The 22237-nt window shown below is 41.6% G+C and overlaps 1 protein-coding gene and 3 long non-coding RNA genes across 15 annotated transcripts in view; 3 read left to right on the top strand and 1 right to left on the bottom strand.

Annotated features, from left to right (window-relative positions):
* LOC145435413 (uncharacterized) overlaps window positions 1-22237 on the top strand; it is a 428570-nt gene that overhangs the window by 145474 nt on the left and 260859 nt on the right. The gene's annotated exons all lie outside the window — the stretch shown is intronic.
* The window catches only part of LOC145436203 (uncharacterized), an 81217-nt gene that overhangs the window by 30470 nt on the left and 28510 nt on the right, over window positions 1-22237 (bottom strand). For 2 of the 12 annotated variants that reach the window (XR_013914214.1, XR_013914217.1), the window contains exons 1-4: window positions 10929-11664; window positions 5569-5658; window positions 1253-1341; window positions 408-615 (exon numbers count right to left, since the gene is read on the bottom strand). This is a non-coding gene — a long non-coding RNA (uncharacterized LOC145436203). Of the gene's footprint in view, window positions 1-407; window positions 616-1252; window positions 1342-5568; window positions 5659-10928; window positions 11685-22237 lie in introns of those variants that run through there. The other 10 variants (XR_013914213.1, XR_013914211.1, XR_013914209.1 and 7 more) reach the window with 10 other exon arrangements.
* On the top strand, window positions 1336-3808 carry LOC145436205 (uncharacterized). The gene is made up of 2 exons (XR_013914222.1): window positions 1336-2513; window positions 3122-3808. It is a non-coding gene; the product is annotated as an uncharacterized LOC145436205 (long non-coding RNA).
* Window positions 11742-21116, top strand: LOC145436206 (uncharacterized). The gene is made up of 2 exons (XR_013914223.1): window positions 11742-15217; window positions 15252-21116. It is a non-coding gene; the product is annotated as an uncharacterized LOC145436206 (long non-coding RNA).

The raw sequence follows: 22237 nt of genomic DNA, 5'->3' as shown, positions 1-22237 counted from the left end.
GCACTCGGATTGTTGACGATGCCATAAAACAAAATTCACCCAAGGTCTGAGTGAGTAAAATATTCAAGCAGTGGAAGTAGAATAGTCCATGCTAGTCAGTGAAGACTGTCTGACATTGGCATCGTCCAACCGAGGTTGTATGGAAGCGTATGTATATCATTATCGTATTCCGTTTATTGCTTTATTGCCCCGGTGGGAAAAATCGATGTGATGGGTGGGTTCGTGTCACATCCAAAAACCGGCATGCCTGTGGTGTCGGTATAAGCATGTCACATAGTTACATATGGCAATATGCATGTGCACAAGTCTAGTTATGATGAAAGTCGAATTCGTTTACGTCCCAAGTCAGAATACGCAAATAAAAATCTGCAACCGTCTGTTAGAACGATATTAATGACATATTGTACCTGTCTGAGCGACTCCTGCGTGTTGGATGTCGGCAAATGTTGTTTCTATGACGAGCAAGGCGTGAAATCGAGCAGGCGTCAAAAGGAACTAGCGAAACGATGAGCTGCTTTTCGATTTCACGCGAATCCCGAGCTGTGTCCAGTATGTGGCCTATACGAGTTTGTAATCGTCAAGTATTCGTTGATGTTTCCAGCAGCAATCGTTGATCTTGAAATAGATGGACATTCTCCGGTTATAGTGGAAAGTGTCCGAGTCCGAGACTGTGCACCAAGTTACATCAGGAAACTGTATTGTATGTGGTATAGAGATGCAGGTTATTCGTTATTGTATCATCGGAAGTATAACGATCTTTGGAATTGATGATTCAGCACGTGATAATGCACGATTTTACCCTGCTAAGCGATTGCAGCAATGAGGTGAATCATATTCGAACTTGGTGTCGATAATTGGATACCATTAACACGGGCACATAGGATGGCAAAGATTAGCACAGATTCGGATTTAACACCCTTCGAAACAGTTTAAAATTAAACAATTGAATAGTGTATTGAAGTGCCGTACCTCCGAGAAGCTTTTCAGATTAAAATTAGGATTCCAAAATACAGATGCCATGCCATTATTGAACTGATTTGTCATTACACGCAATATGCGCGAGAAAATCACCAATTGGATATGGAATTGCGGCGTGATCTATTTTATTAAATATTCGAGTCATGAAATATATTCGACTACGAAGGAAATGTAACGATTGCACGGTTATATGGGTGAAACGGTTATCAACTCCTTTACGTAAATTCTGCCGTATAAATATAACGATGGCAAAATAAATATTCAAGATACCCACCCATTAAGAGTATACTTGCAGTAGAAGATATGAGCCTTGTGTAGTTGCATTCTGTTTCACTGGCGAGGTGAAAATGTTGTTCGGCTTGTCTAAAGGCAAAAAGGACTACGACTGTGAAGAACGTATAGCCAATACGGATAGCCACGTTAGAGTTTAAATTTCCACACAGATCAAGCGGATATCGACATGCATTTAGATTTGAATGAACCGGCGTTGAGAATACCTTCCGGTTCGGAAGCTGAGATATTAGGTTGTATATATACTGTGTACCGACGGGAACAATCATTGTCCAGTGTGCAAGAGATTTTCAAGATATTACCACGTTTTACCTCGACGTTAAATATGGGCACATGAAATCGAGTAAACCTCAGTTATTTGATTCCAAATCGAGTTCGAGTCGAGTGCAGTATCACTCATTTTGACATCGTTATAGTATTTGTGATGTGGAAAGTTGAAATATCTGTACAGTTTACGCTAAGCCGTTACCACTGTACCCATACTTGAAGTGTCCGCGTCCGATATTTTGATACTAACAACCGGCGCAGGTCACAAAAGGCGATTTTCTGGGCATATTCCATATGACTCACAACGGTAGCCGTTCGCGGAATGGGTCAAAAGGGTACGGTCGATTTCACTCAAAACAGATTCTTGATGCCGATTGAGTCTGCAGATGACAATCGGGCTGTTCGTCGAGAAAGATATGTTTTGGCTATTACCATGCCGTTGGGGGCGGAAAGGACACCGGTTAATTAGCAAAACGAATGTATTTACTCAAATAATTTTACGCTTGCGATTGCGCTACTTATCGAAGACGTATGTTGTGTTGGTTTGCTGCTGTGGGTACAACACGAGACAAGTCATCCGAATGGGTTCAATAACGAAACATGAGGTGACAAATTTGTATACCTGTTTGGAGTGCGTAATATTTGTTTTATATGTCCAAATGTTCAGACCCAGTTTTTCCCCAATTTGAGTATATTTTCATCTCTCCAGGACACAGATTTCGTCGATTTCTGCATACTTACTTGGACCTACTATTTCTGCTTGAAGAGCATAATAACTAGCTCCATATTCTCAATTACATGTATGACAAAACTCAATGTGGTAGCGGCGTAGTGCTTTTGGTGGTGATTCCAATATAGCTACAGCCATACCGCTATGGATTTGTCCGAAAGTCTTGGCGTCGCTGTCAAGCAGTGAGGGCTCGCTACTGAGATGAACGTTGCAATTTACGTTAGTAAGGTCGAAAGCTACCTGAAAGGTGAGCTTGAAACCAGACTTTCAAACCGAATTCCATACTTTTACAACCGTAACATCAAAGCTTGATAATGCAATACTAGAGTCAGATCTTGCGGTTTCATAGGAAACGATTTCGGTACGCGGTCAATGTCTTCTCGATGCAGATTCAACAGTATGCTGGATCAATCACGAATCAGCACATTGACACTTTAATGAAAGTGATAGATCGTTCAATTGAATTAGGAAGACAGTAGACAGCCGGCGTCAAATGGGTCGATTTCAATCACAGCTCACGTGGACGTTTAACCGTAGCGGAAAATCTCATCTGAGCCATAGGAAACACGTTTTTAAGACTTAGCAACATTGCAGCAATATAGATCTATGTCATTGTGCTTTTCAGTTTACCGTCAACGCTACGCAGGTCAACGCCAATGTATTGTAAGTTAATTAAACTCTGTTAACTTAGTTAACTCTGTTAATTTCATTTCGTATTGGTCAAATTCCACGTCCCTTCCTTTGAATCTTTTAGTTTTATTCATAATCAAGGTGCTGTGTAGGTATATCATTTCGACAATGAATTCTGACAACCATCCGAGCCGAGAATCCTTATATGACACGGCTTTCTTTCAGGGCAGCGTCTGAGCGACGTCACGGTTTGGTAATTACGTTATGAGACCGACCAAGTCTAAAAGTCGAAATCCATGCTGGCGGCAGGTTTATAGCCAAGCATCGGCAATGGGAATAGATTTAACATTGGAAATACCTGGTTCCGGTTCAGGATATTTGCAAGATCGAACACTGATTCGGATATAGAGACGGGAGTCATCAACCGATTTCGTCGAATTCAAGACGACTACGGATATACGCTAAGCGGTGGTACTTGATGACTTTTACGAAGAGGATTGGGATTAGGACCTCTAATCCGGAACAGGTTTTGGATTCGAAAATCTTACATCCACTCCAACCTGCTACGGGTGGAAACAACAGCAATCGAACATATGCAATGCTGGACAAAGCAGTCAGCGTTTCCATTCGAATAGAGGTCAAAGTAACACCGTAAATTTATAGCTAATTACAAGTAGCAGTATCACTTCAAAGCCATTTCAAAACTATATCAAGTACAATAGAATGAATATATGTTATGTACTCAAGTACCTAATTACAAAGTGCAGAAGTGGTCGATGGGTCGCATACTTTTCTCAGGTAATCGTTGCTGGCCTATAGAAATTCCAGGCGCGTATCAGAGACTAGCGCAAAATGACCAACGTGTAATTTTCGTAAAGACATTCAGTTACCGTGATAAAAGGTCTCTTTCGTCCAGTTGTATCGACTATTTCATTCATAAAAAGTATGCAGGCACACCTCAAAACTACTTTCTACTTTACGAAATCCAAAATGTATCAAGTCAATAGATTTGCCGAGAAACCTGTTCGGTAGAAGTAATCTAAAGCATAACTACTGTATTAGAACAAGGAGGCAAAACATACGCTCCACTACTCGCAAAATGAATTACTTCGTGACCATTGATTTTCACTACTTCGATTCGGATTTGAAAATCTCTAAAGTGAAGCAGTTGAATATGACAACGACCGTGAAAGAAATCACATTTCCTCCCACGAGTGCTATGGTATACACGGTTGAGATTGCGTCATTTTCCGGATCATTTCAGCGTGTCAAATAGCATAAACGAAATACGTGGCCCCGTTCTCACAATGCCAGTCTATGTCACGAACTAGTCCGTCCACTTCGTTATTGATGAGCGCTCGCGGAAAGGTGAAAAGTCCGCCGAGAACCGCGTCGTCCGAGCTATTAGTAGGTATTTGTGCTGGGCGCCTTTGCGTACACGGAATCCCGCGAGATAGCCACCGCTTTTCGACGCTTTCACAGCGCCGTTTGCCCACGACCATGTATACGCGACTGCAAAGCACTTAGAAGCGCGCCTTTGTGAGACGAGGCTACTCTATGAGAAAGGCACACACCATTGTGTGTTGAAAAAATTATTATTTGTACACGTATTCATAACGCTATCTCCCTGTCTATATCGCGAGGACCCGTAATAGATGGGCATCGAATGAATTACAGACCGTGTGATTTATCGCGATCGCTATCGCCTTAGAGTTATTGTGTGGCGAACTCCACGTATAGTGTGGATTTTATTAGTTGCAAATATTTGTTAAGATCTTACAGCACATCTAACAGCGCGATGTTCGTTGTACAGTATGTCTAACCGTGACGTGATAAGTTCCATGGACCCATACAAGTATGAGCTACACGCGGAGCTGATCAGAGGAGACTGCAATGCTCCTCAAGTATAAGTCGAAGAAATCCAGTCAATTTTTATTCATTTACAAGTAGATGAATATTTGGGGGGGGGGCATTTGTTCCAGTGGACAACTGCTAGTTCCAAAACACGACAAAACTACTTGATGTAGAAGTAACAAAATGAGATGCTTGAAAACTACCCAAGGAAGTATTGCTTCAAATGTAAATTATGTCGAGCGGCCGCTTACTTAAGCAGGTTGTCTAGTGCGGATGTACTTTCACAATTGCAAGATTAATCTTAGCGAATAACGCGAAATGACCACCGTCTCGGGACATATGCAATTACCGTGACACAGGTATCATTCCGTGCGGTTCTCGATAGCAATATCACTCACAAAAGAGCTGAAAATCCATCACGCAACCATACTGTCACTTTTTACCAAATTGAAAGTGTAAACAATCAGACGCTGCGTTCAAATACTGTCGAAGTAGGTGGGGAAGTTGACTTGAAACATAAGCACTTGAGCAAGTAGAGCAAGTAGGCAAAACGCACTTGGGTACTCCGAAAAGGTAGGAGTAATTAATTCCCCGCTGACAACCTCTGGGAATTTATCTATAACATTGACGTGAAATATCTCGTGTACTTAGGCCAATACTGGTGACGTCATAGTTCCGCTGGCCCGCAATGCGTACGACCTCTTCTATCTGCGTCTAAGAGTATGGGTAACACTTCGGTCCTAATGGATCACCATTAAATGATACGACAAGAGCGCGACGTTTAAATAACACGCCATATTTCTATCGCCGCAACTTACCATAGGTGACTCAACACTGCAACAGTTCAATGACCGACAGGCAAGCGCAATGAGTTGTGACCGTTCCAAGCGCCATCATGTGGTCGTAATCTGATGAATTGAAAAATAACTTGAAACCTGATTTCGCAATTAAAAATTCAAATCTAGAAAAACCATAGATGTAGAGAGAACGCCAGTGAAAACGTGTTTTTACTGTTTCAGATAACTCAGATATGTGATTTACCAACTCTTACTATACTTACGAAAGTGGTTATATTTTATTAGACCACCACCACTTCTGGTTAACAAATTTCCAGGCACTCCTTATTGCACGTTATATTTCGTTTTTTAGAGGTTGCATTATAGATTCACGACGGACATTGTCATAACAACTCGGGAAAACCATTCCCCGTATCGCGGTACCTGAATTCAATATATTTTCGATATTGCTTGTGAAGTTGCTCTCGTCATTTTGCATGCGTCGCGTAGAAGCCACCCCATATTAACTGCTAACGATATGTGATCTCCTGACCCAATCTACTATAAGAAAGTACGAACTTGAGTACATTTCGTATCTTTCATTTTTTATTTTCGTTTGAAAGAGCCACAAAATTTTACTTGTAATTGAGTTAAAATTTACGGTATTACTTGTACTTTTACTTGAGTAACCGGAACACCGGCCCTCCTCTACAAATATATACGTATATGTCCCAGGTTGCATTTTTTACGACTTGGTAATTAAAGCAATAATGCGGAAGGATGCTCGTAAGCATTGGGGGTGGCGCCTGGCGGACGACTCGAAGGTATACAATGCTGGCGGTTAACGAATTGACTACAATTAACGGTAATTGCGCACCTTTGAATTCGCGCGGACAGTTCAATAGATACGACATTTAACGCAACGGCAAGCATGCGGATCAAATAGCGACCTTTGCTGTAGCGATTTGAATTTGGTGCGCCTCGGTGTGATCATGCAATCAGACGCAATAACCCACGAAGCTTTCCCATATGAGTAGGGTGGTATGGTTGACCCCTGTTTCGTGTTTAATGTAGCTGATTTAGCAAATATGGTTTGCCGCTTAGCGGTTATGGCAGATGTAGAAATACAAACATCTCGAAGAAATGTACTTGAGGGAATCACTCGCGATGAGTGCCATACCAAACCTTACGAGAGCATTCCTTAGTATATATACAGATACATAACAGCACGTTGTTGCGTCCACCGTTCTGCAATGCGGAACGCACACCTGCGACTAATTTTACAATTTACTCATCGGCAAGTATAGCCCCGCGACCGTTTACATTAGCCTCGTCCGTGCACACTGCACAGTGCACAGTGCACAGTGATGACTTTGACCATCTCCGATTGAACCCCGATCGCCGTAACGCAACTGACGGCGTGTTGTGGGGATAGAGTTCCCGGCGTGCCCCCTTAACTTTTGTTGTTTTAAGCGACCTTCTGCGGCGCTGGTTTGGTTTTCAAAATACCCGTTGCGCATCGCGCGCGGCATCGCTTTTAAACGGTTGATCTGCGCTACCATTAGCGCTCCTTGATGACCATAGCATCATACGGAGGTTCTGTATATGACTATGTATTGGCAGGTCAATGACGGGGTCTTCCTTTCCTAATTTGACTTTTTTGGCGTTATGGAATCGCAATCAGAAGTGGTCAAGTATATTTGTCGTTGCTACCCTAGTAATAATGGAAGTAACTCCGTGAATAAGTAGTTTCCAAAAGTATATTTGGTCGCACATACTTTTAGTGTTTAATCGTAAGAACGCCCATAGCAAAAAGTATTCACTTCCAACGCATGGTACACCGCCCAAACAGAAGCTACGCTAGAATTACGTCGTGGTTCAACCCAACTATGTCCTTACGTATAAGCGTGATTTGGATTAAAATGCTGTGTTTCATTTATGCCGTGGTGCTATAGGTAGGTTCTGCTTTCGTGTACCATTGGTGTATATTCAGAGTTTCACACCCGTGCATGGCGGGTGATACACGGGTGTGAATATATACACCTTTTTTCGCTAAGAATGTGGCTACGTTCGCAATGGCAATATTTGTCTTTGAGACTTATGCAAAACGACTTGGGCTGGGCAAAATCGAGTACCTGAGTGATTCGATTCTAAATCACCTATTATGTTTCGAGTCGAGACAAGTATTCGAGTATACTCGTGATGACGTCACAGAAAATGTACCGTGTCCAAGTTCAAATATATACCGTTTGAGCCATCACAATGAACAAAATGTCTGTTATCCATCACATTAAAGGTGGTTTTGGTATTTCTTTGCACTTTGTGACAATGTTGTGGGAGGATCATGACTTCGGAAGTGTTTTCCCAGTAACGGTTGTTGCATTTTACTATATGTTTCATAGGCTGCGTTACACCCAATCAAGGTTTCTTGGCTTCGACGGTGGAAAATAGTATGGAAACCATAATTCTCCTTAATAAAGCAACTTTGAGTACTCCAAAAAATCGTCTTTTGCTACTTGACTCAAATCATTAAAATAATTACTCGATTCAAATTCGAGTACTCGAATCATTGTGCCCAGCCCTAGAAATGACCAATGACACTACGAGGCGCAATCATCCATACTTTAGTATTCCGTTACCGTGGTTATTTCGCAATGTTCTTTTGACAATTTCACGCAACGCATAAAAAGAATGAATACTGACCGAAAAACTACTTTTCGAAATCAAAACTGAAAAAAGTAAGTAGTTTCGCTTACAATAAGTATCCAAGTATTCTAACTATAAAAACATAACTATTGAGCAAGTAGTGACTTCATATTGAAGCCGATTCAGTCATTTTGCTACCAGCATCGTAGAATTAGAACTCTGTGGTCGTACTAATGCTAAAAGCGATTTCGATTTATCCAATGAAGTGTGATAACCGCATAACCCAGTCGTTAGGTTATTTTACTTAATCCACCTTCAGATTGAACATTCATAATCCGCCTTTTGAGGATTGAATTTACGTTACTAATAGGTATTCACATCCAAACGTAAATACCTATGTAAATAATCAGATTTATTACGCGTATCACACTACTGTAGGGGTGATATATTGTTCGTCATCAAAATATCGCGCACATGCGTGCGGCCATCGATCAATTTGTCACATCAAACAGATTTTGTTCAGCTTGAATTATCGACTCCGTGATATTTCCTGAAATACCGGGTGCAGTACGAGGTTGGTGCGATCCCTTAAATTAGGTGTGGAAATGTCAATAGCGCGAGTGGATTGATTCTATTTAACATTTGATCCGAATTACCCAAAAAGAGATAGCTGACAAGGCAAAATAGTCTACATTTTTATGGTTTGAATCCGATGCAATCTCAATTCATAGGTGTATAGGATATATCGGTAAGAGGATGTTAACGCTCCTTAAAATGGGTGAAACCATCGCATATCTTCTATCGTACCATCTCACTTAGTATAGACTTGATTGATTCGTGACATTACTCTGTCTATCTGAAACAATATCTTCGACAGTTTCTTTGCATTGGTGAAACACGCGTTTTTAATTAAATTATCAAGATTTCCGGTCACAAGCTTTATTTGACTTCAAAATATGTTAAAAATATATACAGTCACTCGTGAATCGGGCTCAGACGTTGAACGCAGACATGAATTACCATCAGTTTTAACGAATGCGAAAGATATATTGCCCGAGAACATTTTACTGCATGAAGGCTTGGCGAGAACTATAGACGCTATGATTGACAAGTGCCATTTATGGCAAGTGACTAAAATCATAAAGGGATTGTATATAGTTTTTCTTAGCTTTCGGGTTTCAATCATGGTGGCATTACAGGGATTTTACATCATCCTTGTATGATTGTGCAAAGGTAACTACTATGACCGATTCTCGATAATTCAACTGACAGTGATGAATTCCCCCGTTTCATTCCAGTGGCAATTAGTTTTTGAGCAAAATATTGTTTGTAAACGCGCCCACGCTATTAACCGGAGTTAAAAATAGATATTGGCCATGATATATGTGACACATTTTCAACATCGCTGCAAACACCGAAGGCTTCCCAGCCGTTACACACCCGTTAGACTCGATTGATTAGCGGCTACATAAAGCGATTCATGGACAATTGGCTTAGCAAATACATCGATATATGCCTTGGCTGTAAACGCCAAGCAAATTGCTGGAAATGATGGCACAATAGACCGCGTGTCAAAGTTTAGCGGTCTACGCGGCACGCGTCATTTCATTTCGCCGTAATCTAATGACAGACGTCCCTACATCAAATGAGAATCGGTGGCGTGGCATGAGAGATATTAATACGCGATAGAAGTGGACTTCTATCGCATTCTTTCGACACCTATCCGCACGGATAGCCCTTAAAACGAAGAGGCAATGATGCAGGGCCACCTCGGAGGCGATCTGATGCAACCACAAAACGTGATCACCACGAAAACGAGTGTTTGCACAGTAATAAATCTGTGGTGATCAATGCGAAATTTAAACAAACTTTTTGAATCATCCGGACGTATTTCCAACACTCGAAACACGGTAATTGTGGATAGCAGTGGGGGTAAGTTGCGTACAAAGTCTGCTACTCATCATTTTATTGCAACGTCACGTATACGGTGACCCAAACTATGGCCCAAATTAAAATAATAAAAAATGGCCCAAATTATTGCATCGCGAATAGGAACGGCGGTTCGAATCGTTTGGAATATCGATTTCTTACGATTCAGTACATTCAGAATCAAGTCGCATATTTCGGATTCCGGATCGACGGAAATAGCCTTAAAATTATTTATGTTTGTTCTAATAAGATGAAACGGGAATAATAAAGAGTTTAACGGGGGCGTCGTAGGTTGAACTATTCTATACTATTAATTTCGAAATACCTATTTCGAATCGAAGGAGGGCGTTGATATTAGAATTCGATCATATCTGTTCAGATTACACGTTGAAAATACCTGTGGCGACCTTTTTAGCAAACCCTTTTGTCTATAGGCGAAAAGGGGAAATGATATCAGTCAAAGTTCTATGTAGATCAACTAACCATTAATTGATACGTGTTATATATTTCAGTCGAGGTCCTAACCGGTTAGAATTAAATTATAGGTATATATATAGATGAGATGAGAGTCTCTGTAGCTGCGTTTTTGTATTCACATAACATAATGGAAAGCGAAGTTATATTTTGATATTAACAAATGTTGTTGAAATCGTGCCGAGATATTCAATGTCGCGACACTTTACCAGCTCATTACTCCCGATTTCGGGCATTATTACGTGCGGGGAAGTAGGTCGGATGGTACCCGAAACGTGAATAATCGATTTCAATGGGGTCTTCACAAAGTGGCCGCGCGCGGAGTCGGGAAAAACGCGACCTTTTTGACTCACCCCGGCCTCTCGACGGCACTACACCCTTCACGGAAGGTCATTTATCATTCTTGGCCGAACGCGAAGTGGCTTGTGCGGTGTCGATCTGTAAAAAAATCGGGATTCTCAAGCTTCTCGCTAGCGCCTGTTTGGCCAAAATATCAAAGGTATTCGCTGTCATCGCCACGTACATCGTGACAGTGACGATTTGAACAATGCGATTCAGCGCACGCCCAGAGTTCACGCGCGATCAAAATCTATCCCTAAATGACATCTGACATGGCACCAAAAGCGGATCCAGCGGCCAGGTTTTGCACTTGAGTAAAAGTAGAAAAACGGCGTATATCAGAAGTAGCGATTTCGAAGGCTTTTCAAAAGTACTACAACTGGAAGTACAAGATTAATTTCTAAACATTACTCTGGTAAATAGTTTCAAGAATTAGATAAGCTCGAGGGGTCGCTTATTTTATCAAATAGTCCAATGCGTCTTATTTCGAAATTGCAGTGTATATTTCCTTGACTGACGCATAATTACGCTATACATGGTGCAATTTCCGGAAATATGTTTTGCTACGATGATGCAGGCAGGGTTCATAGCGCCAAGGGAATTTCGCTCTCAAAAGTCGCAAACTTGTCCTAAAGCTATCTTCTACTAAGACTTTTCAATAGCAGTAAGGGTACTAAAAAACATAAGTCCGTGGACCCGCGTGAGCAATGAGCATACGACATTTTAGCATGTGCTCAGGGCATGCAGAACTTGAGCAGGCGGCTAAAATTTGGGATTAAGGGCGGCAGGTATGGTTGAGATCAGTAGTTCCAAACGTGGGTGATGTCGCCCCCCCCCCCCCCCGGTGTGCTATTTTGAGAAACAAGGGGGCGATAGAGTGCGAAAATGTTACAACGTCCGGTGAGACATATTCAATTCACATGGCCAAAATCCACGTGAAGACGGCTTATCCTGCATACGACGCGAAAAAAGATCAACTCAACGGAAGGTAGTAGCGGAAACCGGGTTTCAGAGCACCACCTTGACCCTTTTTTAGTAAATTTACCAGCAATCAGAGTTGAGTGAATATATTTCCAGATTTGGCGTCCTCTTATTCAGATCCATAAATATGGGGGAGAAAATTCGTGTCGAGACTGATAAGGGGGGGACGAGTCGAAAAAGGTTGGGAACCACTGGTTTAGATGGAAGTTTAGGTTAGGGTTAGGATGTATATATGTGTTGTTCTGGGTTATAGTGGGGGTTAGGAATAATTTTAGGGTTGTAAAACCACATTAAAAAGTGACGCATGCTCATATGCCGGGAAACCAAAAACAAAACGATCTGATTAGGTAGCGCAAGTACGGAAATCTACTTAAGTACTCCTCAAACTTAGAAGTTCTACGACAGTGACTACCTCTTCTAGGCATGGATAGCAATTCATCATTTGCGGAGTGTTGAACCAAAACGAAAAAGGCTCTTTTAAAATGAAATTTAGATGATATGACCTGTCGGTTATGCAGAAACATTTCAATGCATGGGCCCTTTCTCCATGTCCGAGCTGTCAATCTCTTGCAAACAACAGCAATTCCAGACAGACGACAATCTAATTTCTGGCATGCAGTGTCGCACTGATGCTGCATTAATTTCGCCGAAATATAGTTTCCGTGTATTCTCGTGGGTATACTCTCTCGACAACGGTCCGACGGCAATGCTCGACGTTCGCGTCACACGGCTGTCATGCAAATTTTACACTCATGACAATGTCGCGAGTAAAACTAGAAAAATATCTCTGCCAAAACCCAATACCCCACGGATTACAAGCAGGATCGTGTCTGTGTGTGAGTTCAGAATATATCTGCTTCTTTTAAAGGCCATCAACTAAGTTTACCTGCTTTCATAAAGTGCAAAGTGCACATACGAAGAAATTTACAGGGTGCTTGTAATTTTAGACGATGAATGGTTTGTTTGCGACAATAAAATGAAACATTGGCAGTCGTCTCGTCAGTCGCGTATTGAATTGATAATTGAGTCTTTTTCCTCAGCTTGGTCCATGCACGTTAGGTTGTATTATACGATAATATACAGGTTCTCAGGTCCTCCCGACTAGCACTACCGTATTTATAGTCAAGGGGTGTGTTCCACTTCTATGCGTTAACATAATTTCGGCAAAACAACTTGATGTTTCATTTCGAAAAGCAGAAAGTACATTTGTTTATTGGCGAAATTGCCATAAGCACCACGTGAATTATCGCAGCGGTAACTGAATATATTTTCGAAGATTCTACCGTGACAGTTGTCATTTTGCGTTTGTCACGAAGATACATCTTGCAATTTCGAAAGCCACCACCTCCAATTCAACTACTAAAAGTATACGAATACCAACCATATCTACTTACTGAAACTGCCTACTCGCGTACTTTTCATACCTGACATATTCTCTTCCACCCAAAAGTAGTTTTAACGTAAACGTTTTAAGGTAAATTTAAACGTTAACTTGTAAGAGACGTTTTATAGTTGATTGATACGTTTACTTGTAATTGAATAGTCACTAGGCAACTCAAATAACAACGATGACTACTTTGAACACCTCTTCGTGCATCCACGCAGTAGAAGGCGTTGACTCCTCATCAAATTTAAACGAGGACCGGCCCTAATTAGGTGAGAAAAATCGGACGGATTATTATTATCGCTGCAATTAAGGATGTGTTAACATATTCGGTTTGTAGACAATCGCAGTCCAGGAAGCATCCACCATGTATATAGTGTTTATTTACACTAGTATTACAGGTTTAAATCTCTCCAAGTCGGCAAGATACATGGTGGCCATAGAAGATTGTTCATATCGTAATCCGCATGGCTAATCCACATTCCTTTCGCGAGAGCGGTGACTTTGACTCGCGCCATGGCTTCGGATGGCTTGCCAACAATGACGCGGGCGTCTAGCTTTGTCTACCTCGCTCATTACAGTGCCAGTAAAGCTCGCCCTAACCCCAAGGGATTCGTTTCGGAGCCCAAGGATTTCGACGGGATTATAAAAGCTCTTTCAGCATCCACCCGAACCAGACCGCACCTAGCCAGAGACATGTGCGCCCTGAAATCGCGTAAATCCCCCAGATAACCGATGTAGCCCGGTCCGATCCCAATTTGACACGGACGCATTACGACTTCATTTACCGTGACAGACGGCATCGTTAGTAGACAGGGATCGCATGCCCGTGGTCGATAATCAGTTAAATTAATCAATTTTTAATTATCCCTGCAGCCAACAGTTGATCTTCACGGCGCTTAGAATGTATTAAGCGACATTAAAACCTTATTATGCGCCTAGCACGGAAGTCATGCAATGAGCATTACGCGGATGCATGGAGGCCGTAATACACCACACCCGCGCCCTATTGGGGTGATTGTTCCGGACAGGATATCTTGCGGACATGATGTACATTGTACAGTATCCCTAACTTGCATCTTATAATAATTGGTCTTACAATTGGCCATTGACTGACATATCTTGTTCTATCATCACTTAACGACTGACTTAAGCACCTAAATTGGAAAATGATGACGTTAGTTCGAAATCATAACATGACCAATGACCATGCCACGACTATAGTTGCTCAGCTGAAAACAACTTTTGTTGATTAAATGTTGAAAGTGCGCGAGGGTGTATTTGTAATATCTGCCTGTATTGATTCGAAGCTGTCGATGGGAACAATTAGGCCGAGTCACCAACTCAACTATTGAAACGTTAACCCGTTTCAACACTAAGCAAAATTGAACTATGGATAACAAAGTTAATTTTGTTATTCAAGTGATTTTACTGTATTCATTGCGGTCGGCTGAATATCTGTTACCCACTGAAAGCCGAGTGCTCGTGAAATATAGACTTCAGTGCGACAGGTTGGTCCGGGCCGATAGTTATTCTATGATAGATGTGATATAATTTTAGTAGAACTATGGAGTTTTTTATGCTACTGAAACTTCATGCGATTTTGTCTTGGTACTCTTTATAGACACGCTTTATACTTTATAGCGCCTTAAACGTGCACCCGGACAGGGACGCATCCATCTATGAAGTAGTTTATAAGGGCGAACAGTCACCGAAATACGCTAGTTCAAGTCCTTAATTGTATCGCGGTGGAACTTCATTGACAGATTGTTCCGGGTATGATAAATTTCATTGCATTGCAGGGGATAATTTTTGTCAATGATACAGATATTTTAGATAAGTCAACTGCAATAAAATAAATCCTATGTGCATTATCCGTTAAAAATAAAACTTATTGGATCAGGTAATAAGCATGTATACACTTATTCCATTCGCTTAGTATCCTAGTGCACTTATGTTTTCTTTTGTAAAGAAAGATTAGTGTTTTTCGTTGTTGGACACATTCTACGTATCCGCAGGTGCATCTAATTCGCGAAGCGGCGACGAGTATCACAACATGAAATGTTTATTGTTGGCATTTAGATTATGCGCATCAGTATTGGACTTTATCAAATAAACCTAATTACCCGTACGATGTAACTCATCCCTTATTCATTCGCGATAATCCAAATAAATAAATAGCCTATTAAAAAGTAATAATTCCTGATCCCAAAAGGATATTAGGACCAGAGGTTGGCAGGGAAATACAGAGGGACACGGTAGCCTTTCAGCAAGCATCGCGCGGTAGCAGATAGGCACGTATTCATTTCCAATGAAGAGCTGGGGTATGACTTGGTTGAAGGATTAAATCGGTTTTTATTTGACTTATTCCATCGACACCTCCTTAATCCTACGTTTACTTAAACGGAAAAAACGGGATAGAGGCTCCACGTACACCCCTGTGTGTATTCTTCACGTATTGTTGCTTTTTATATAAACACGGTTGGCTGCGCAAACAAGACAGTGTGTGATATTGTATGCCGCTATGTGTCCAGTCGGCAGATTGAGCTGCCATCCATAAAAGCCGGATTGAAATCCAGCAGTCATGGATTCACACTTTCTTTGATAGGTTGATACCGGGCTTTGTGATTGAGCATATCACATCCGACGTATAATGGCATTTTAATATCCGCAATAGTTATAAATCATCGCAATGGAATTTTAACCTGACCATGCTCTCCCTAGAGTTAATTGCACATTGCTGTCAAATATATTAGATTTACGAAGGTATTATGAATTGTAACCACGAACAATACCAGCAAATGGACCGGGCTAGATTCGTGGTCATTCTTATCCATCAGTTTGGCCATTGTAGAGTAGCATACAGCATATATATATATTCAAAGATTACAAATATTTCCACCAGGTGCTATATGCTATACGTGTCAATTACGGTAATTAAAACAGTCGCATTCGGTGACCTTGTCTCTTCAGGAGTGGGCAAAATGAATTGCGTTCTATAACTATAGAGCCAAATCCTTGGATTTGTTCAAGAACCCTAATACAGGAATCCCAGCTCCTCGACAAAAGAACTGCAAAGCTTCTCCAAACTTCCTTAAACTCGTTCGAGTGTTCTGGATTTAGAACGGCTTTATTCTCCGCCCAACCCAATAGAAAAGTGCACTCTGGGATTACAGAAATTACCACTTCTCGGACTTGGATAAGTTCATTTAGTCTTCAGACAGAACCTACTTCGTAAACTCGTGTTTCCGTGATTAGGATACTGAAGGCGAATCGAAGTGGATTGATTATGGCACAGATTGCCTTAAGCCCATGGCTGGGGTGGCGCAATTTTGTTAAGTCCATATTCGTCGCACCTATTGCTACGGCTATTGAATATTGCGGTTTCCACCAGCTAGTTAGAAGTTACCAAGAACTTCTAACCAAAAAACCAATAGAGTGTTGGTGATTGACCTCAGTAATCATTACTATCGTGTTGGTTTTACGTTATTTTACAGTCGAATTTCGCCTCGTTGCTGTTAACTGTGGGTTATCATTTGACATCACCGTGCATATTTAGTTTTTTATGTTCGCGATACAGAAACAAAATTATTTCCATGTTTCGAATCCGGCTCACCACATTTACATACTTTCGCTCCTGATTACAATCAGCTTGGAGTGACACTAATTTGTCAATATGAGTACAAGCTTTTCTGAAATAGGTAGACGAGCCAAACATTCAACTACTACATGCCTTGAAAAATCGCTCTACGGCCAACATAGAAATTCCCTTGTTGTTCACTGGTTAAGAACCAAGGCAATCGAGTTTAATCAGTCATCGGCCAGTCGGCCACTGATAGGCAATCAGTCATTCGCAACGCCTGTAGTTTAGCTGTCCGAGGCCGATAGCAGCAATATGCAGCGCTGACCCCCAGTAACAACCATCAACGTCATAACTGTGTTTTCGCAACAAACCATCATAAACGCGTGCTTTTCCGAGATGCCTCTTTCAAGGCTACTTAAGACCTGCTCAAATAGAGGGTTACTGGGGCTTAATGGGGCGATCGGCCGAAACCTAATGGATTACTGCTTTTACCTCGAGTGCCTTTGTTTTCACGAAAGTTTAGCGGACCCCAAAAGAATATGAGCCATAAGGATTCAACAAACCGCAGAAATATGCGTCAGAATGTGCACGACCCAGCTACAAACCCGACGAATGCTTTTACAAGCTTGGATAAAGCGGTGTACGGTCGCTATCCTACCCAGTGGTGTGGCGTACAAGGTGTATTGTGACATGCCCAGAGGTTGTCACGGGTTAATAGCGAAACTGTTTCTATTGGCCTGCAATACTTACTTTTTACCTTATCGTTACTTACATTCGTACTTAAGTAGACATTTACGACTTTATACTTCGACTTGAGTACCACATATTACTAATTTGACCACCTCTGGTAATGCATGCTGTTATATGACAACTCGAATCGATAAAAAATAAGATTCAATATTGGCCAAAGACACTAGGGATGCTTATTGCGCGACGTCACAACATCAATGACGTCACATGGCCGATATAAAACGAACTGCGCTAGCAACGGTGTTTTCACACTTCTCATTTGACAAGCATAGATCCACGAGTATGCTGCGCCAGAATGAACTTATGAACCTTAATTTGACAAAAATAAATCGGTATCGCGTTGCCCTTTATCCGTCGATTTGCGCTAAAGGGCAAGCGAAGAATGCTTACACGCGTGCAAGCACACACACACATCTATCCACAACAAAATATCTACTTTAGTTTCTCCATCTTCCAAACGCAGAGAAAATATCTCTCATGATAAAACCGTGTTACACGAAAAACGCGTCTTTTACTGGGCTGGTATATTTTAATAAAGTATAGAAGCTGTGTCTCTCGAATGTGCACCAAGGTATTGGCCAGATTAGCTCACATCGAGTTTTACGAGCAAGTTCCGTTAGATGTCTCTCGCGAGTCGACTGCCGCCCCCGCGACAGACACAAGTGCTGTTATGCTAGCGGCCCGTGACGTCAGACGTCGGCGAAGTTAGTCACATCATCTGATTCACTATAATGCCGACAAATCCGACCTCGATAAACACTCGAAATATCTTTCTTACCCATTCATGGTCAAATCGAGACTAAGGAGAACCGCACACTGTCGCACGCGGAAACGCGTAATTAAAGCAACATTGAACCAGTCGAAAATGTCACCCTGGCCTACTCAACCAGAAAATACACTCACAACGTTCATATTTACGGAGTGATCGATTTTGTTATCGGGATTCTTCTATAATTTACCGTGGCATTGTATTCCCGTTACTAACACACGAAGGTCGGACACCTTTTAGATACACGGTGTGTATATATCCACATTGGACAGTCAAGGTAAGATAACTCCATTCCTTTACAGTTCTGAGGGCAAAGACAATGCATAGCATGTACTTCTTTAATGCTGGTGTGATCCAGTGTCTGCTAATGAATCTTCAACGAAAAACTAGCTTTGTGTTTGAGTTTTACAGTTTGAGCTTTCCCCACTGAGGATCATGCAAAAGCCGGTGTGAATGGGGTGTGAAATAACGGCATCTGGGGCACACCAGCGCAATCGAGTGCTACTTCTCAGACCACTCAGACTGCGTGGCCACAGTTTCTACACGATCACAAGTATCAAGAGTCATTGCTAAGACATGACAAAGCTACTTCACGCGGATGTAGCGTGATGATTGCAAGATGCGTCTTTGCGACCAGCGCAAAATGACCGTCGTAACTACAAATACTCTTAATAATATATCCAGTTACTGCGTTACAGTGGTTATTCCGCCGGTTATAATGACAGTTTCCCGAAAAGGGATGCAAACATGCACCAAATGTACTTTCTTCTTTACAAAATTATAGGAGTAAATACTGTAGTGCAGTGATGCCTACAAAAACTGAAGTGGGAATGGAAGTATTCGAAAGACAAAACTTGAATAAGGTCTGAAGAAGGCAGAACCTACTTGTTGAGTACTCTAATGATAAAGTAGACGATTTCATCACTGACCAACTCTGGCTACACGTTGTTGTTAACAACCAACGCCAATTTATATGCGCATCTGAACCGGCACGTTTCATAACAGTAGCGAACAGGCTTTTATTGATTTCGCTTTTGGACAAGTGTACGCCTTGAGGAGCACGCTGTAATTGATGGCGTCCGCACACTGTGAGAACTAGCGCCGCGAAGGCGGCATACTGTTGTGTTACAATACGTGATTTCGAACCGAAAACGGTCACGTAGCAGTGTTTGCTCGTCGGTCGACCCTCTTCGTTATGGTAAACAAGGCGCTTTCAAATGCATAAACGAGTCGGAAAATTTCAGCGCCGCTACTTAGCTTGTGTTGCGCACAAATACAACTTCCACTCGTGTTGACAGCATGATATATAGGTAGTTTAATTCTGCCTTCAATCAGTATCTCTATGAGCACAGTGTTGGTTGGTATCTTTAGTGAGATCTTGGGCGAGTGGATAACTTTATTCGGGAGCGTACTTTTATCATCCAACGTCACATCAGTGAACAGGCCAACACTGACCTCAAGTGTCTGTGTGATATGTCACACTCGGGGATATCTAGCTAGAGTTAGAGATATCCCTGCTCAAACTATATTGGATTCTTATGAACTCTGTCGAAATCAGATAACATTTGTGATTCATGATTTTATTTTCTGATACAGGCAGCAGTTAAGGCATTACTCTATTTATGATGTGTTCTCGGGCGTTGCGTTAAGACAAAACTCGAAACCGGATAAGTGGTGGTCTGGTCGTACGTGCAAGCTCCTCTGGCTGGAAGCGTTTGACATTTATTGTATCCTGTCCAGACGATGAAGGAATTGGATAAAATGAGCATAAATATTCGCCCGCTTCTATGTAGCTGTCCGTTTGGCAGTTTACTTCATGTTACGAACATTGGGTTGCTTTGTTACTTCTAAGCATTGTTCCTCATTGAGGTGATGGTGTTCATTGGAAGCTTTAATAATTTGCCTATTTACTGAAATTAGTTTGCTTGCTACGCTCAGTTCGGTGGGCCTACTTTCCAATAAAAGATCATCGACTAAGTCGATATTCCGACAATATTTTGACGCGTACGAGACATCTCCATTGTGCACTAAATGCAGCCATATAAGGGCGGTTCCGTCGAATACATTTGGCGCACAATACTGCATTACGAATGTAGCGTAAAATACTACAAATCTGACACGAATGTGGACAGACCGCCGCGATGGGATACTGACAACAGACAGAACACCTCTTTGAAGCTCTTAGCCCCACGAAATATTTCTTGCCACTCTCATAAATCGCACCATGCAGCTGTTGTCTATATAGAATATAGTTCGAGGAGGAAGGAAGGAATTGTTCTTATTTTCATCTGCAACAAAGGTGCCGTGACGAACGAGATACGAAACCACCATGGTAAGTTTACGGAAACTACAGCACCATTTTCTATCTCCATGTTATGCCACGAAGTGGCGAGTGGCTACAGCACCATTTTCAATCTCCATAATCTACCCCGAAGTGACGAGTGGTGTAGAGGTTAAGCCGCGGTTATCAGTTCGTTTTAAGATCAAGCATTTATCGTAACCGGCCAGGGATGGAATCCATGACTTACCTACCAAGAAGCCGGACGGTTGATTTTACTTAGCGAATCAATACAGAATGCACAATTCTATGCTATGTCTAAAGATGTACCCACATCCACACCAGGTCGTTACCGGCGTTCCCGAGCAGTATTGTTTTGTGTTCATTACTAGCACAATCGTTTGTGATGGATATGCCGAAATAAATTTGATTTCTTCGACATGTCGGCACGTATTTACGCAAGTCATGGTTTACTCGATACTGCCCTCGATTGACTGCAGAATGTGCATTAAACGGGTTGGATAAGGGGAACTTTACCACATTTAGTAATTATCGAGAAAACACTAGCGCAGCAAAAGACATCTTTTTCCGCATACCGATTACGAAGAACTGAGGAAGCCTCGAATATAATATTTGAAGTAGGCCTATCTAGTTGATCTTGTACCCAATGTGATGTCAAATGTAGCGGCCTCGTCATTTCTTTGAGCCGTGTATTCTATTCCATGAATCGAGAGTCCTGGTAAGCTTCCGAATCGAAACAGGGACCTGCATTAGACTTTTATCAACATCTAAATTTATCCCGATACGGTTTTTAAAGCTCTAATTTGTGCAAGTAGGCCTAATAGACATAAAGGTCAGAGCGAGAGAGAGAGAAGGAAACATACGAATGGTGTCCGATCTCCGACATCACGGTAACGTATGCATCGGCTACTTGCCGGTGAGCTGGTTACGGGTTACTGTGGGAATCAGGAAATGGGATCTCAAGAATGGCAACTTATAGAAGTCGGCTATTGATCATAAGGTCATAACAATCTTTCATGACAAAGTATAGTAAATCATTTGGTAGTGTCAGTTACGAGGATTTAAGATTTGTAGGCTTCAAAATCTCCTACAAGGAGTTCGTATCGATGACATGGTTCGGCACTGTGCTTTGGAAGTAATACGAAGAATAGATTCAGTCACATCAATCACACTGGATCAGTGATGTTGTCGTGATAAATCCTGTTAACTGATCACTGCAACTGATTGCCTTGTTCTGCTATGGTCCGCTTTTTGATAATTCCATTATTTCACATGATTGCAATGCAATGAAAAGGTAGGAAAGCGTGTAAAAGACTTGGTGAGTTCAATCAGACAACCAATCTAGCCTAGAACACGAAAATAATATGCATGTGCTGTATCAATATTGGATATTCCTTACATTTCTGAAACAACTTAACATGTGCATTGTCATATTGTGATGCTCGAGTCTTGAGGCCTTCATAAAATCAGATTTGGGTCTCAGCCCAAAATGTTTTAGAATCACAGTAATAATGGTTATAGTATTCGCGAGTTTGGCCGATAATGGCACTGCCAACC

This window comes from Botryllus schlosseri, chromosome 3, assembly GCF_051294905.1.
Source record: "Botryllus schlosseri isolate E-star chromosome 3, Bs_hap1, whole genome shotgun sequence".
Classification (NCBI taxonomy): Eukaryota; Metazoa; Chordata; class Ascidiacea; order Stolidobranchia; family Styelidae; genus Botryllus; species Botryllus schlosseri.
This window is presented reverse-complemented; position numbering and strand designations above follow the sequence as displayed.